The sequence below is a fragment of the Osmia lignaria genome, chromosome 14 (genome assembly GCF_051020975.1).
Source record: "Osmia lignaria lignaria isolate PbOS001 chromosome 14, iyOsmLign1, whole genome shotgun sequence".
NCBI lineage: Eukaryota > Metazoa > Arthropoda > Insecta > Hymenoptera > Megachilidae > Osmia > Osmia lignaria.
This window is the reverse complement of record NC_135045.1, coordinates 12,188,389-12,207,650: the sequence shown is the minus strand read 5'-3', so window position 1 is coordinate 12,207,650 and position 19,262 is coordinate 12,188,389. Positions and strand designations below refer to the sequence as shown.

The 19,262-nt window shown below is 35.4% G+C and overlaps 1 protein-coding gene across 7 annotated transcripts in view; it reads left to right on the top strand.

The window, feature by feature from the left end:
- LOC117609063 (uncharacterized) overlaps positions 1–19,262 on the top strand; it is a 164,483-nt gene that overhangs the window by 42,593 nt on the left and 102,628 nt on the right. Inside the window, exon 2 of one of the 7 annotated variants that reach the window (XM_034334912.2) lies at positions 15,453–15,660. The exons of the other annotated variants lie outside the window; for them this stretch is intronic. The gene's annotated coding sequence lies outside the window, so the exon portion shown is untranslated. The remainder of the gene's footprint in view (positions 1–15,452; positions 15,661–19,262) is intronic. 7 annotated transcript variants of the gene reach the window in all.

Genomic DNA, 19,262 nt, shown 5'->3' with positions numbered 1-19,262 from the left:
TTATTGATATTTTTAACTCTGAAAACCAGAATAATCTTTTCAATGATGCGGGTTGTAAACTAAACATTTTAATTATCATTACAATATTAACTATAAGGTATAAAGTTTAATTATTTTCGTCGTAAATAATGAAACGAAATCTTTGGGAATACCCCCCTTTATTAAACAAAGAATTATAAATTTTGAAAAAAACAGTCCATAACACTTCATTTGGTCCACTTTGTGTATTTATTCCCTATACATAGAGTGTTCCATCAAACTGGACAAAATCTGAAAAACCTTTATTGAAATTGTGTTCTTTATTATACATCAGTCAAAGCGTTTTTTAGTTCTTTACAAAAAAATATTAAGTACTTGGATCGAAAATTGATAAGTTCGAAAAATATTTTAGGGAGAGACAGGGGGAGTCCATTGGTCTCTTTGTAAGATATCTTTTTTTCTGTAGGAAATAAAATGACGCTTCGATCGACGTATGGAAAAGTATATAGTTCTATAAGAAAAAAGAAAAAAAAAGGGATGACTGAAATATTTGAAACGCCTTCACTTCCGGTATCAACATATGCATATGCACGATTAATTTTCCTTAAAAAGACTTTTATCCATCTTCTATCGCTTTAAAGTTGCATCTTGGTTCAGTTGCATGGAACACCATGTATGTTTATTGTTGCACAACAGCACTATTCGAAAGCCATAAAACAACAGCAAAAGTTTCCTCGGTAAACAACTTTGACCAGCTCGAACTTTAGTCGATACCGTTGAGAAACGATACGTGGAATGGCTGATTGTTCCGGGATATCGATTCGTCCCGTATGATAAGAGGAAACACACAGGTACTTGTTAACTTTGAACCGGTGGCAATCGAATGAAATCGATTGGTGGAGAGAATTTTGTTTAGAAAGTTACGTGACGACAAATGGTCATGGAAATGACGAGGTGATACAGGCTTACGAGGTTCAAACCTCATCGTTGTTATGGTGCTTTTATGTCATTAAATTTTATGTCACAAAATCGTGTTATTGTTTCTTATAACTGTTAATCAGCCATTTTGTATTAAGAATATTGATGAAGTATAAAATTTAGCATATAACTAAGAAATATGAGTATCATAAAAATCAATTCAAATTCTTCCGCGTAAACGTTTATACTAGGGACATGGGGGTACCCGATATTACGGGTTCGGGTGAGCTCGGAAACAATCGGGCGGGCTCGGGCGCGCATCCGATACATGCGTGCAGTTGGGTAGTTCGATTATTTCGGGTTCGTTCGGGTACAATCGGGCAGATTCGGATGAGCTCCCACGGGCCGCGACCCAATTCTCATGTACTTGTTAATACTTGCAATAAGCATGTGCAAAATCTGTTGTACTTGGAATTTTGGAATAAGATCAGTGGAAGCTCGTCCGAATCTGCCCGACTGTACCCGACCGAACTCGAAATAGTCAGACTACCCGACTGCACGCATGTATCGGACGCCTTGCTGAGCCTGCCCGATGTTTTCCGAACCGACCCGAATAGTCGGGAACTCGACACATTAGTCGGGCCGCACATCACTACAGTAAAAGCTGGATATATGCAACAAAAGTTTGGCTGGATATATGCAACATCGCTATCCCCTCCACTTGGGGGGATCCCCCTAAGAACCGAGCCGCTCGGCGAGGAAACCGTGTAATATGATCCGACCGTAATATCGGTGTGACTAATACTAATTGAACGATAAAACTTTTTTATATTTAACTTTTTCTTAACGCATTTGTGAGATTTTTCTGATTAAAATGGTATCAAACTCGACATGCTTTGAATTATATTTATTTATTAAAATAATAATAAAACTGTAATAATAGCAAAGTACTAAACTGGTCGATGGCTTCATAAAATTATTGTTGCCACGGTTCAGTTCAGAATATTTCTAAGTAGCGGAATTATTGACTGCAAATTAGGTGCTTTATGATGTTAGGAACAGCTCGTGATTTCCATGAAACCGGACAGTTTCTTCCTATTGAAAATTAAAGTAATTTACAAGCTAACAGTAATAACAGAATGATAATAGAATAAATAAACAATAATAATAAAATAAACAATATAGAATTGACATCTCGGCTACATATATATAAGGCAGGCCGTACACCAAAGATACATCAAACACGCAACATGCAACATGCAACACGTACGAACGTAGAATAGGTAACGCGGCACGGTACAAACGATTTGTACGGACACAGAATCGATACCAAGACTGGATATATGCAACGTTTAAATGCCCAGAATCGACACCTCGGCTGGATATATGCAACATTAAATGCCCAGAATCGACACCTCGACTGGATATATGCAACGCCTGGGTCCCAATGTTTGTTGCATATATCCAGCTTTTACTGTATAACCTAAATTGACTACCAGAAATCGATTAAAATTGGTTTCAGAGCTGGATGTCTTACCGTTTTAAAGATATCGTGGTAAGAAATTTTTGTACAATTTTGGGACTACGTATGCGCTATTCGATACTGAGCATGCGCTGTTCGATACTGCGTATACACGGAACCTAACCTAACCTTACCACAATATCTCGAAAACGGTAAGACCTCCAGTTCTGAAACCAACTTTAATCGGTTTCTTGTAGTCAATTTAGGTTATATATCGAACCTGAGTTTTCAATTTTGGTTGGGCCATTCGGAAGCACAGCTGCTCTTTGCACTCTTAGCATTTTTTGATACGATTAAGAAAATTTTACAGTTGAGTTTTTGAAAACCGAATGTTTTTTTTCTGACGAGAAAAACAAAGACGAATTTTGAGGGTCGCTATTATTCATCTAGGCTCCGTCGTTAGAAGTTTAAAATTTTGATAAATATATGTATGTATTAAAGATCCAAACTGAAGCAAAAAAATTACATATTTCTGACAGAAATATAATACTACTACAGAGGATATTTCCTTCAACTTTCCATGATTCAATTTAGTTGGCGAACAAAATAAAGTGGTTTTGGTGGACAAACTATCGCGATGCGGACTCGTGACGCGAGGACGATATTTTTATAAGTTCGGTGGCATTGGTCCAACCACATTGGACCACCCTCGATCGATCTCGTTTTGAAAATAAAAATGAACATCCGTTCACTTTGAATCGCCGACCATTTACGAATCGTTAACTGGCACGGTCGATGCAGGAATTATTCTAAATGAATCAACTGTTTCCTTTATACTTGTTTGATCACCGACCATAAACTTAGCCACACAATTAGTGAATAATTCCAGGGAATACGTAGAACAAACAAATATAGTCAACGGATTTATTTTATTGTTAAATCTCGACTTCTTCAAATAAGAACTTCAGAAATAATAAGATAGATACGTTCATATAGTTCCATTATTATCATTTTACAAGTTTTGTGGCAAAATTTGAAATTAGAATTGAAAATTTATTCACTTAATTAAATCAATTTTGTCTTTAATTATTAGGTTTTGCATCTTCTTGAAAACTATTTTAAGTTTGAATAATTTAATAACAGTAAAACTTTAATAATTGAAGTTATGATGATTTTTAAAAATCAATCTTCAATTGAAAAAAGAAAAGGCACAGAGTTAATTTGTACATCCAATATGAAAATCGAGAAGAAAAATTTATTTACCGTGATGTTCTCGTAGAAGGACAAATGACTCGCATTTTGAGTAGAGAATTCACGAAAATGCTGAAGACACAAGAAAGTTGTATTTTCTTAGAAATTCCATGTATTTGTTGGCCGACTTACATACCCCGCGTGGTGTAACTTGTAACTTAAAAATACCCTCTGAATATTCTTCAAACGAATTTTTTTCTCGTGTTCAGTAATATTCAACGTAAAGTATGAGTCACAAAATAAAGGATGGGTCTTAATAAAAATATCTCATCTATGAAGAATGACCAAAACCCGCTAAAAAGTAATGCGTTGATTGGCACAGTGGAAGTGGATATGCATGGTCAGACGTACTGAAAATTTAATTAATAAGGATACAAGTAGTTAATTTTCAAATTTAAGCTTTCAGTTTGTTAGCTGATATTGTTAATATGCGTAATAATAGTATTATTTAAAATTTTATTCGTTGTTTCTTTTATCAATTGTGCCATTGGCTATGAAAGTGAGTTAAGTTAAATATTTTTCATGCAAAAATTCCTACATATTATTATGATGTAGATTGATATAACATAAAATAAACAAAAAATATAACTTCTTTAAATTTTAGCTTTACGATTAGAGCATTTCGTTTTATAAAAAAATAATTGTGAATCATGGAATGCCTGGAAATTTTAAAGGCATATAAGGCGATCCGTGATAATGTTAAAATTTGTAGAAAATATCGCGTCCTTATCGATAATATAATCGTACGACAGTTAACGAATTTTTATTTTTTGATTATGTAACAATATTGTCGATAGTCATCGATCAAACCGTTCGTTCTTCTATCTTTTTCCGTTTTTTACGCTTTGCAAGAAAAAACGTCGCAATGAAGATAAGAAGCCGAAGTTAGAGGACTTTTATCGGGCCAGGTTCCCTCGAGAGAGCGAACGAAGAGAAAACTGACGCATCCACGCGGACATTGTGGGTCAAGGTTCGCGGTGATAGTCGTCGCCGTCGTTTCGCCGAATCGCTTTGCCACAGATACGTCGAATGTACGTCGAATTAGGTAGCCAATGTTGCCGAGCCGATGATTTCTTCGATGTTCATTCTTGGATTTCTCGTTGCTAATTGTTCCTTTGTTGTTTTCGCACGAATGATGGATAATCTGGCAGGAACCTTGTTGTGGTTTCAGTTCTAGAAAAGCACTCTTGGTATAACGACTTCATATTTTTTGTAAACGTAAATCATGGCGATGAAGTTTGCCATCTGTATCTGAATTAAATTTTGAGTGTGTGTTGTTTTTTGGAGGATAGTTATTAATTTTTTAATTTGCAACATTGATGGGTTGATTATTTTGAAGGTATTTATGCAGTGTTTAATTCTTTGACTTTCAATAGTTTGATGGTTCATGAGTCATTACAGAATCATTTGTGCCTCTTATATTATATCATTTAAAACAACTGATTTTCTAAGTCACGGGCCTTCGATTTAATACGTAAAACATAGTGAAATTTTAACATTGACGTGAAAACAGACATGTGTGGTGGGACATAATGGAATCTTAACGCGTTCATCGCCATAGTGGAGCGAGCGTGTGTAGTCAGACACGCTGTAATTTTAATTATTCAGACTACAGTTTAATCAATTAGCACTTGCTATCTTGCGTAATTAATATAATATAAATGCTCGTTAAAAGTTTTCTTAAAACTCTTTTTCTTTGTTATTTAATCATTAGGTGTACAAATTAATTTGGTGCTTTTAGAACTACGCTTTTTTAATTACTATTATAAAATTGAATATTTCCCCGTGCTCCTGTGTATTCAAAAAGTGGCGCATGAATACGTTACTTCATTAATTGGAGTTACCAAGACTTTTTAAGAATAATCTTCATTTAAAAAAAGGCACAGAATTAATTTATGCACCTAATATATTAAATAATAATTTTCCAAATATTGAAACTTTACAACTACATAAGAGAAAAGGAAAGAAAAAGAAATTATTAATAGTCAAACTAGAATTTATTAAAAAACAGAATTAGGGCCCTAATTATCATTTAATTAAAGATTAGTAATTATGTTAAATGATTTTCTTATGTACAAAATGAATTATAGCGATGAATTCGTTTGCTTAAAATGACCTTTTAAAGCTGAGAATTAACTTAACTAGTTTAAGTTGGGAGATCGGTAATTTACACTTGCAGAAGTCTAACACCGTCACAGTAGAAGATGGTTATGCCTAGTCAGAAAAAATCATATGAACCATTAAGAATACTAAAAATTTCAATTCACTTTACAATTTAAAACTTTCTTTCCATTTTTTCTTATTATTTAAATATTTCACTAAATTAAATTCATAGCCCTGATTATTGACGACGGTGACAGCAATCAACGCGTTAATAGAAACCAGTCCTTACACTAATTAAATACAATAATATTATATTATTCCACTTGAAATCATTCTGCATCATTCATTCGTGCAAATGTTATTTTTAACAACATTTACTTGATACGTATTGGTCTAATTTGAAAGATGTAATTAAAATTTGATAATATTACTCTGTTTCGTAATAATTCACATTGACTCGTAATTAGCAAGTCGAGCGTAATTCAACAAGCGAATCGTGTTTAACATCGATCGTTTCAGCGATACTCTGTTACGTAATTTTGAATAAAATTCAGACGTTTTGCGGGCCTCTATGTTTCTTTTTTTCAACGGCAGTCTGCGCGCGCGGTCCGTGTTAATTACTTTTTCTTTTCTCTCTCTCTCTCTCTCTCTCTCTCTCTCTCTCTTTTTTTAGCAGTACTGTTCGCATAATACGTAACTTGAAAAACCACGACATTCACCAACGCTTGTACGTGTTGTAGGAACAAGTAACCAACGAACCTGATGTAATTATTAGGAACGCTCTAACAATAAGTACCAAGAAGGGAAGTTAGAAATGTGAACGTGATTGTGGGCTCTAATTATTAACGTACAGAGGAACATTTCTATTTCATCATTGGTTACACAACGTCTACCATCCGCGGTTGGTAAAACCCTTCCATAAACGTACATTTACATGTAGCGCATAAACGCTGTGTGTTTTCAAAGACTCTCACTGCTTTCTAGTGTATTGAAAAGATAAAAGTATGCCTGATTACGCACGCCCATATTTGATGTAACAGATTATGTGTTGTCATTCTGTTAACCCTTTCGCTACTAACGGTGGAGCTGTAGTCACCCAACAAGACGGTGAATTTCGCATTCATTTTTAACTTTGGTAGAGCAGAATATTATTACATTGTTATGTAGGATCCCGGCGGAAAATTATTGCGTTTTCGTCTCGGGAAACCGTCCACTAGAACTCGTCAGTGGGGCTGACGTGGACGGTCCCTGCCCCAGACGACTGGGTTCTACAGGGTGATCCTCTCGCTAGTGGACCCAAAGGAAGTGCTGCAACAATAGAATGAAGAAGTCGACACCCCATTTCTGTCATCGCTTACTTGACGGAGGTGGCCCCTGCAGCGTAGACGGCTGTGTTCGTGAAAATGTGTGTAATGAGCAGAAGAGTCCCATTTAAACGCTGCGAAAAACAGAATATTATCTTAACACATTTTCACGTATACAGCCGTCTCCGCTGCAGGGGCCTCCTCCGTCAAGTAAGCGATGACAGAAATGGGGTGTCGACTTCTTTATTCTATTGTGGCGTCACTTCCTTTGAAGATCACCCTGTATATCGACAAGGCCAGTGATGGAGCACTTGCGAGAAAGGATGGAGTAGTACCTACTCGCGAGACACTTTGCGGCCATCACGGGAAAGAGGGGCCCAGGCGCTTATAACCCCCACAGTGATTTCTATAGTTGCCGATTTCTTGTATTTAATTTCTATTTTATTTTATATTACGAGATTATTATTTTGTTATTTTTATTTTTCAACTGCGTCTGCGTTAGGATTGCCCCGTACCGGGACAGCGCATTCGCGAGCAAGTCCGCCGTAGCGAAAAGGCTAAGTTAGTAATGGGTAGAGGTTTACGAAAATCGGAAAATATCGGATTGAATCGGATCGAATGAAGGCAAATCAGAATTGGTCGGGTAGAGTCGGGTCAAAATTGTCCGGCTCAGCTCAGATTCTCGGAAGTAAAGATGCGCGGGAACTTGAAAGTTTCGGGTACCCGATACCCGGATTGGATCAGGAATTATTTTGGTTAGCTTAGAGTGAATTAGATTTTTAGAATCAGACACGTTCAACAAAGTTCACCCCGAAACAATTCTCCATATTTCGGCAATTCCGAGTCGACTGAAATAATTCCCGACTCGATCCGAAATTTTCTGGTTCTAGCGCCCCTCTGTTAATGGGTAATTAAAATTATAGCATCGAATAATTAACAATTGCTATAAAAGTTCTAAGCGAAGGATTATTTCGACGGAAATATGTAAATGCAGTGTTCGACCAGTTTCAAGCGTGTCACAAATTCCTCGACGATTTCGAGGCGTTCCTTGATTTGCGATAAAATCTACGCGTTTTCTCACAAATCAATCCTTTCTTTCCCTTTCCATGCCGTCGCAAATTTTTTTTCTTCCTAGCAATGGCAGCATTAGAAGTTGGTCGCGACGTTGTCCCCTCAGCATCGACGAAACCTCGGCGAAGTTAACGAGCTTCCTGAGACGTGGCATGGCTGGCTGGCTATACGCGCACGTTCCTCCAGGCGCCAGTGTTCAAGAATTTAATTAGTGGCATCCTCTTTCGCTTCGAAAGTAGAGTCGGCAGCTTTATCCATCTCGATGGCGGTTTTCAGTGATGCCACGAGCCGCTGATAACTACTACCAGTACGAGTCGGCACGTCGCGTCGCGTCCGCGTGGAACGGGCACGGGCGAATGAAAAATTTTACTAATTCGACGACTGCCGACTAAACGACTATTCCAGATTCCTCTTGTATTAACACATTGCCTATTATATGGGGGAAATGGGATCACCGGTAAAGACCGCCATTATAGGAATTTAATTCAGTGTAACAATTATAATTAAAAATGAAGAGAGAAATCAAATACGTAGTCTGGTTTAAAAATAACTAGACTATATTTATAAAAATCTTATGGTACACTTTTAAGAATTAACCCGTATAAGACTATGTGGTTCTTAACCCTTTCCTTATGATCACTTCTGCCAGAAACTGAGTATGGTAGGCTATGTACAAGTAAACAATACTAATAATAATGTAAATATTAGATAAAATTTTTTCGATTAAATGTTTAGCTGTTGATGGTCGCTATTTTTAATAGCAGATATACTTACAATTAGTAACTTGCAATGTGGTGATGGTTATTATACACAAATTAATATGTTACATTTGATGGTTATTGCATACAAATTGTCACAAATAAAAATAAATTAGTAATTAAACTTAATTGTGTATAACACTTTGGCTTGAACAGCATTTACATAATTTCTCTAAAAAAAAGTATTAATATACTTTGTGCCATAATAAGTTTTCGTCATAATGGTAAATTTTAATTAGTTTGAATTTATGTGTTCAATATTTATGTACATTTAACCAAGTGTACGAGCACTGATTCAAGGATGATGCCGAATTTATTGAATATAAAACTGCTAAAGCGTTAACTCGTTGACTGTTGTGGAGGTAGCCAATGAATGTCACCTGGCACCATATATTAAATATAATTGGATAATTAAGAAAAAGTGAGGAAAGTGTAATTTTCTATAGCATTGATGTTACATTGATAATAATTTGAAAATTCAAATTGTAAAATTGAATAATTAAATCATGTTTATCACCTTCACTATTTGGTGTCTCATATATGGTACTAATGTACAATGGCAAATTTATACTAAAAGGTATTAATAAAAATTTAAACTTATCTTTGTTCGAATAATCTACGCACACTGTAAATTATTTTAATAATTTTCTATTGACAATAATTATTGATAATTTTCTTTTTTAATTTTTCGTATTTGATAATTTGTCTTGATAATTAATTATGTCAATAAAATAATAGATGCGAAAGCTACATAAAACTGCAAATAAATTGCAAAAAATTAATTTTTCTGACTACATATTACAAATTATGTGTAAAGAAAAATAGTAGGTAGTAACATAGTGTATTAAATGTGACACAGCATACAGCAGCATTATGTGTGTATTACATGAAAAATAAATAAAAATTTTCTGTGTGCCATATCATGACACATTATAGAATAAGGGATTAACAACTGTTATAATAAAGTGTTATAGGTACTGTATGCATATCTCCATTAAAGTTCAAGTGAATTATTAGATTTAATTTTGTCTATCCGATGCTCGTAGCCTTAAAGTTGGTCATGGTTAATGGTACTCGTGATACGAATACGATTTGTATACACATATTTCAATTAATATACAGAGGAGTATCCATTCACTTTCTCTGTACACTTTCCATAAGTTTCATAGCATGCAAGCTTGTTACGTGAACTATAAACATCAAAGACACTCGAGGTATCGTAATTAATATTTTATGAATTTCATTCAGAATTAAAAATTAAGACCTTTATGTTCAAACATAGAATAGTCATGAAAATGAAACTTGAAAATATTCATAAATATTTAAGAAGATGAATGAATCTCATTTGAATCGAGGAAGATTTAATTCCTTAATTAACTGTGATGAAAAAATCTAAATAATTCTAAAGCATAATTGATTAAATAATTTTTCTTAACCAACTTATTTCAATATGCAATTAAACGCGTTCGAAAGTACTTCTGTTGTTCAAGCAATTAGACAGTGGAAAATTTATGTAATTAGAATGTTGATTATTTGAATACAAGCAAGTAATAAATCCTTCAACGTAATTAGTTGTAATTAGTAGTTCGTTGGTTGATCCTTTATTTTGAATCGATTAGACACGAGTAGGGTAATTAAAAAATTATTATCCAATTAAATATTCCATGAATCTTCTGCTGCATTAATCCTTGGAATTTGCACTTTCTGATAATGTGTAACGGAACAATTTATCGCCATTTAACTGAACAGAGGACGTCAAGTCACATTGTCTACAATTAAAAGTAAGAATAATTAATTTTCTGATTTTGCATTCCAGTTTCAAATTATTAGTATCTATAATAATAATTCTATTGAAAATATTAAATATATAAATTAATTCGCTACCTGTAGCATTACGCCTTCCGAGTACTTGAAAAGTGACCCGAAAATATGATAACAATTAAAATTACTTCACTAGTTCAAATTATCGCGACTTCTTAAAAACAAGTCTTTAATTAAAAAATAAAAGAAAAGACACAGAATTAATTTGTACTCTGAGTTGCATTGAACTTATCGCAGTGAAGTTGGCTACAAATTCACTAACACATTCACACCGCGTCGGTGAGTCGATCTCGCCCATCGTCGTCTCACCGACGCAGCGTGAATGTGTTAGTGAATTTGTAGCCAACTTCACTGCGACAAGTTCAATGCAACTCACAAGGAGATGCTACGAAGTGCTAACTCGACTTTCGAATGAGCTCTAGTGCATTCGAAAGGGGAGGTCAATAGTACAAATCGTGTTAAGGGTTTTGGGTGTATGGGCCTTACTTTTTGAGAAAATTACATAAATATTTATGCATTTTTTCAGCTGTACTATAAATACAATGAATAGTTGAATATCAGTATGAAGCAAATTAGCCGAGCAGGTTAAGTGCCCGTGCAGCTATTATTTTGTAATCCATGCAAGCTCGGTTCAAGACAGCATTCTGATAATTTTTTTTTTTTTTCTTTTAAGATTATTCTATTTATGAATTGATTTTTTTCATTCTTTGCAGCAATAAAAAACGATTTATTACTTGGTATTATATCTGTATGTAGTTTTATGACAGAATTTTATAACACATAACATAATAACTACATACAGATATAATACCAAGTAATAAATCGTTTTTTATTGCTGCAAAGAATGAAAAAAATCAATTTATAAATAGAATAATCTTAAAAGAAAAAAAAAAAATTATCAGAATGCTGTCTTGAACCGAGCTTGCATGGATTACAAAACAATAGCTGCACGGGCACTTAACCTGCTCGGCTAATTTGCTTCATACTGATATTCAACTATTCATTGTATTTATAGTACAGCTGAAAAAATGCATAAATATTTATGCAACTTTCTCAAAAAGTAAGGCCCATACACCCAAAACCCTTAACACGATTTGTACTATTGACCTCCCCTTTCGAATGCACTAGAGCTCATTCGAAAGTCGAGTTAGCACCTCGTAGCATCTCCTTGTCAGTGTACCCCCACGGTATTTAACAAGTTAAAAAATTAATTAAATAATATGATAATGATAATGATCATTGGCAATGATTCCGAAACGGAAAGCATAACAAGCGCTTTTTTTCTTTCGTTTTCTTACGGCGAGAGTACTAAGGATTTTTCGAAATAATCGCGAACCGAAGCTGAATAAAAAGCGTCAACCGTTGCTCGTCAAAGAGTGTAAACCACCGTTGGAAGGACGTCTATTCTTCTCGGTTAATGCAGATACGCTCAAGCCGTTCCTATGAGCATTGCGTCATTGCCAATAGAAGAGAAAACATAAGGGGTGCTGGACCACCATTCAATGGACGCGAACGAGCCTTGAGAACATTTTGTTCGAGCGTTTCTAGCGCTAGGAAAAAGCTCAATACATAGTACGTTTGCGATTAAAGTCACAATTCCATTATGTTTGTTCTCTTGCCGGCTTGTACTTCTGCTTTTATTGTTTCTACGCTGCTTTGTGACATCGTGTTAGTTCGTTCAAAAATATTACCACCGAGTGGTTAGGAACTTTTATAATACATTGATTGTCGAAGTAGAAATAGCCATATCCACTAGGGTACACCATAATGTGGTCTATTAATAAGGAAATCTTTCGAGCTGTCCTTCAGTGATTTTAATGCAACTGAAATGTGTTAAATAGGATGCAGAAATAACCAATGGGTTATTATTAATCGACTTCGAAAAAGGAGGAGGTTACTCAAATCAATCAGTATTTTTTTTTTAAATCTATATTTCTAAGGGGTGAAAAACTCCTTCAAAGTTTGCAGTATGGTAGTGTGGTTTTTATTTTAGTTATTATTTTATTATCTCTACGTGCCTAAACTAATTATAAACGGTAATTCTACGTAAACTATGAATAAAACGGATTCGTCGCAGATTTGTCCCAGGGCACGTCTATTCTCCATACGTCGTCGTCGTCGTCAACTGATCGTCGATTTTTTGTGATCGGACGCGTCGCGGACCCCCTGCGACCCCCCTGCAATCCGCAGTGGAATCCAGAATATTCTGGAAACATCCAACTATTTACTGGGACTAGGTGTATATAAAGTACTTACATTTGTGATTAGGATGTATCTTTGTTGCCATCATATATTTTCGATAGTACGTTATCCAGTATGGGGAGATACATATAGAGGAAACAGGAATTCCTAAAATCTTAATTTTGACAATAATAACTCTTAACGGACGAGTTGCTTTTTTTTATCTTTTTCCATTTCTGGGAATTTTTTAGGGCATATCAAAATGTGTGCAGAAACATAAATTTACATGTCCCATCTGTTAAGTGTTAATGTGAAAATTAATTTAGAAAACAAATAATGTAATTTTTAATTAGTAACTATTATAAGAGTTAGTATGTAACTGAGAAGTATGAATGATAAATAACAATCAATTAAAATTTTCCTCCGGAGAAGCCAACGGAGATGAAAATGAGAACCCGGGACATCACCTCCCATTTTTCATGGGAAAACTTAATTTGATCGCGAGTGCACTTTAGTATCTGTTGCCTCGTAGACCCTTCAGGTCCCGGCAAAATAACCATCAGGTAGAAATTATACCAGAAGTTATAAAACCAACGCCTGGTCGACTACCCTTCATTGGGGTCGCGTACCGTTAGGCGCTCCGCAATTAAAAATTAAGGAATTCCTAAAAATTCTGAAAAAAACCCACGGTAACTCGTCGACTGCTTCACTTCCACTCTTCCACACCTCCCACCACATTTTCTCCACCATTTTCTCCGAAACCAATAACTCCTGCCCAATCATAACACAATTTTCCTTTCCGTTCTACATATTTCTTCTTGCACTTCCACCAATCAGCGATAGTTCTAGGCATAGACAATTTTCCTTTCTGCCAGCACACGAAAACGAAGGCAGAACTCCGACAACTCTCATAGTATTAACACCTCGGAAAACATATACATTATCTTGTATATCATACAGTTGTTACTGAAATATAGTTTATATTAAACCAATCAACCGATTCAATCATTTGACGTAAAACAATTCTCGAGTACTAATTTATTCGAGGATAGCTGGGACATTTGAGATGGAAACAACAGTTTCAAGCCGCAGTATTATACAGTATCAATTTTACATGAAAGAACCATTTCCTTTTTCTTTTATTTCACTGTATATAGTTAAATTAATTAAATTTTAAACCGGAGTTAAATAAAAATTAATCCTATAAATATTGATCGTATTTCAATGAACCAATTTATACAGCATACAGATAAAATGTCTTTCACAAATAAAAAATAAAATGTTTACAGTTTTTCACCTTGAAAGAAAAAGTTTGATAAAAGTTGACCACTAGTACTGGAGGTCGATAAGCAGAGACCTCTTAACTATTCTACGGGTTCGCAGCGTGTACCTAACCGTGTAAAAGCATGGGTCCGCTTTGATCCGCGGTTGAACGAGGGCGGAGTACGTGAACGACAGAAAAAAAAAAAAAAAAAAGAAAAAAGGAAGATGGAAAAACGTTCGTACGTGGCGGTGGCGGTGTCGACGTCGACGTCGACGCCGACGCGGGCGTCGTTGTTGGGCGTCGAAGGCAGGCGTGGTACATTCGACGACCTTGACCCCCGTCCTCAACTGGCGGTGGTTCGTAGTCTGGTCGATATGTGCCGCTCCTTATCCCCCTTCGAAGTAATACACCCCCACAGCCAACTGATTCTCATCTAGCCGTTCTACCTTGCCCAGTCCAAGCTCACCCTGCCCGCCATGCTTCCGTTGCCCTACCATCTCGTATCGCGGTCGACGTATCGATGTTCTTCGCCTTGGTTTTGCTCGATGTGGCGCAAGATCAGTTTTCTACCCGGCCCGAATTGCGCGTTGCTCGGCCGATGCGATGTGCTTCAGGAACTGGAACGAGATCGATTTCGATTCGCTATACACCCAGCTTGATTCCTTCTTTTTTTCTTTTAACACCTTCGAAGGTTTCTTCATTGTTTTTCGAGTTGCGTTCTTCAATAGGGATGTTTGAGAAGTTGGTTTTTATTGATTTTTAGCAGGGTTACATGCGTCGAGAAACAGGTTTAGGTCGTAGTTACGCTCGAGGATTTCTTTCGGTTTTGTTTTCTTCTCGATTTAGAATATAGATTTTTTTTTTTCAACTGTTGTATTGAGGTAGTTGAAACTTTTATTAGGTAGCATTTTTTTTTGTTTTTAACAAATCTTATTTTGTTATTTTTATTATATAAAATTTCCTCTGTCTATTATGGGTACATGTTTCTAATTAGATAAATTAAAGAATTTAAAATGATATATTTACAGGTCATAGGATTTTTATGAGAATTCAAGTGTTTCTTATATACATGTCTATGCGGATGACGTGGTAGTCTACGTATTAAAATTAATTTTTGTTAATTTTTCTTTTCTCTTTCAATTTGTAATTTTTCATTTATGGTACGGGATTTTTTAAACATTGATTTTCATTAATTTTATTAAGAAAACATGTGCTTAAAAATTTGATTTTTTTAAGAAATTCATTTCAAATCGTCCATTACTCCTAATTAATATAATCATTGAAAGTGTAAATGAAGAAGAAAACAGTTCTAATAAGAAACAATATTTTGAATGTTACAGAAAGAGGTAATACTACGTCAGCCGACAACCAATCTGTTAATTGATACATCACGAGCATATTACGAACGCGCGTTCGTCAGCATCGACGTCGTCAACGACAAAGACGACGACGACGACGGCGACGACGACGCAGTACCTAAACGCGTTTGGTGCGCGCGTTGGTATCGATTTCAGCGAAGCCGTCCCAGAACCTTTGAAAAAGATGGTGGTACGTAGTAAGGTCCAGTAATTTCTGACTTAATCCATGTTTACAGAAATTGAAGAAACCTGTTTCATTTTTCATGTATCCTTCGTGTGTTTCGACATTTTATTACTGCATATTTCATCAATCATATTTGTCATTCTTAGAATGAGTGACTAGTACAAGTACATTAATTAATTAACCCTTTTGGTGCGAACGCCTTATATACGCACATGTTATTAGAAATGAAATATTAAAGAGGAATTATAATTTTTGAAATTCAGAAACAAATAGATAACACATTTATTATTTGTTACACGTATATGTAACAATAACAGAAAATATAAATTTTCTCAGATTTAACAATTGCAAATGATATTTATTATAATTTTAATATTATCGAATTATTAAAAGAAAAAATAGTTACACGAAATTTGATATGATATTAAAATTATATTATTCAAGGTAACAAGTGAAAAGTTTAATTAAATAATAACTGCAATTTCAATTATAACATGTCAGACTACACATGGCCATTTTCACTGTAGCAATCAACGTATTAAAAAAGTCAATTATACATAAATTTAAAGTTAAACACTGTAGGCGTTGAGACGGTGCCATTTAAACTTAATTTTGCATTTTACATTACCTTCATTTTTTAAATTTTACATCGTTACCTTAAGTATTATTTTTCCAATATATGAAAGTTTTTTATTTAAAAATTGATACGTTTAACTTCAGTAGAAATACCATTGAATATTTTTTGTAGGTTTGGGTCACTATTGACCCAGAATCCACCGTTCGAAGATTAAGAATATGTCGAAACAGAATAGAGATTATCTTCGAAAACATCAAAGTAAATATTAAAGAAATTTTACACGGTTTTATGAAACAAGGCGTAGCAGCGAAAGGGTTAAAAGCATTCAGGTCAGAAATTTTGGACCTTACTAGGTATTCACCGCAAAAATGGAACAATGAAATGATTATTCAGCCTCGTACGAACATTTATTTATTCGAGCAACATCACGTTTGAACGCGTGATGTATAGGGTGCTTTGTAAATGTGGTATCAGGGATTCAGGACGTGACACGATGGTTTTTGCTTGGAAAAATTCTATGGGCAGAATCGAGACCCCCCAAAAAAGTTACGACAGTGCTTTGTTGGAGATAATTTTATTTAGTGACAAAGGAATTAAAAATGTGTGAACAGTTCTATTATTCAGACTTTTTATTTTATTCAAAAAAATGGAAAAAGGGTTTATTACTGTATCACTGAAACCGTCAGTACTGTCTATTATTCTCATTTGACAAAAAAGGTTGTTTGAAAATCATGCTATTGAAAAAGAAGATAAAAACAGGTGTATTCGGATATTTAGAGGGAGGGAATGATAGAAATAGTTTAAAAAAATACTTTCTAGGCAAAAACTTTTTATTGAAAAGGTAAACATATAATACAAAATTTTCATATCTATTTTATAGCTAAACTAGGATCCTATAAGTTTCTAATAGAAGTGCTGTGCTGCTATTCTTTATCTATCTAATGACTTATCCCCTTTACAAGAAAAGAGAAATTTCCCTATTATTGCAGGGCAATAATTCCCTATTATTAAATAAAAACAGAATCATTCGAAAGAAATTTATTCCTCAGTCATAAGAAGTATGCTCTCAAAACGGAAACGAGAATCAGCCGGTACGGTCCCCTAAAATACCTTTCTTTCTTGCACGAGTCCCAGTCGGGCCAGAAATTCAGTGTGGTCGCCGCAGACGAATCAGGCAGCGTCGTTGGACTGGTGAATGACGTGATTTGTATGGCCACGAATAGTTGCGGGGGCCGGAGGAAGGTCATTTTCGCGGCATCTGCGTGTGAATCCGGCTTGATACGGTGGCAGGCTGCTTATTCAGTCGTAAAACTGTGAACCAACCAGTTACCTACTTTCGAACATGTACCTACACCTCTGTTCAGAAGTTATAACACACCTTACCATTTTCAAACAAATCTAAATTACATTGCAGATTTAATTTTTCAATAATTTTTAGACATTTTTTATAAGGTATTTAACGGGCCATAGGGAGTTCAAGAAAATTTCCAGTGGATTTGGGACTTAATTAATTAAAATTAGGACCTGTATTCTATTAGGATGATGCAAAAATAATTGTGGGTTTCATCATTAAATTTCAAGACTAAAAACCGAACTTTTTTTGTACCTACCTTATATATAAGACGATCCACCGTGTCTCTAATCTACCTGTAAAAATGTAAGTCCCAGTCCGCCCCTCCTCATCACAGCAAATAAATGCTCTAGTTTCAAAAAATGCAATTTGTAACACCTTATTTGACTCACCTTACGTAATTAAAAGTCATCTTGTATACGGCTGATGAAAATCGATGTTAGGTGAAGTCATCCAGATTCTCTGTATGTGTATGTGTCGTCATCCCCGTCTTCATCATCTTTGTTACCGCTATTGTTGGGATCGTTATCCTCATAATTATCACTATTGTAATCTGTATCTTCATTGTTACTCCGTTCGTGGTAGTGATCACCTTGGTTTGTTTCACTATCATCGTAGCTGACTTTCCCGTCATCTTCCACAGCTTCGTCGTACTCGTTATCCCCCTTCAGCATCGCTATTGTTCTAATCATTACTCTCTCGTAGTTTAGACTTTATTATAATCCATTATGCCGTTCGTCATCTTTGACGTTATCGTCTCGTTATAAACCTTATCTCACCTTTATGATACTTCTAATCGCCACCCTCTTGCTAATCATTTTCATTGTGTTTTCATCAATTTCCGTACCATTGTAACTGTTGTGTTTTATCTAATGTTGAGATTTTTTTTTTTTAAATCACCTCTCAGCTTCGACTACGTTAAATATTAGATTGAGACATTAGGCTTTCCCTAGGTTCTCCCTAGGTTCTATCACGGCAAATAATAGCAGACTATTTTATTTAATTATGATCTGAATTATTTCACTAACAACACAAGCAGCAGTCTAAATTATGTGGGATTTGACGATGGTAAGGCGGAAACGAATTCTGGCTCGATTGGAATTAGGTGAAGATTGTATTTGTATAACTATGAAAACTATGACAAATTACGACTGAACGAATGAGCTACCACAAAACTACGATTAACGACTGAAATACAAACGACGCGTAAACAACGAACGACACATCAAGACTGACTCGTTCGTAAGGTCCTTGCTTACGACCCTGTCGTAAATTATCTTAAGCTAAACTAAACGTATTCCTATGACTAAAAATAAGCTTAATACTAGGGAATGTCCATTATCCTACAATTATAATACTTCACTCCATGACTTGTTCAAGTACCAAATTCATGACCTAAAATCACACTTCCGTGACAACAAAAGCTATGATTTTTAGTGTCCTGAAACGTCGGTTGCTCTCTGTATCCTCTTCCCTGTGTTTCACCGTCGTTGGCCGCGGTTTGGTGTCATGGTGCGTTTGCACGCATCTGAATCGGTGCGGTGGTTGAAGTCGATTTTAGGGTAGGTCAGTTGGTGTACGCGTTATTTGCACGCCAGGAGAACCGTTGACGAGATCGGCCTTGTTTCGAGTTCCCCTTTCGATTTGTGGCGCGCGTTTACGCGCCCGCACTCGCGCCTC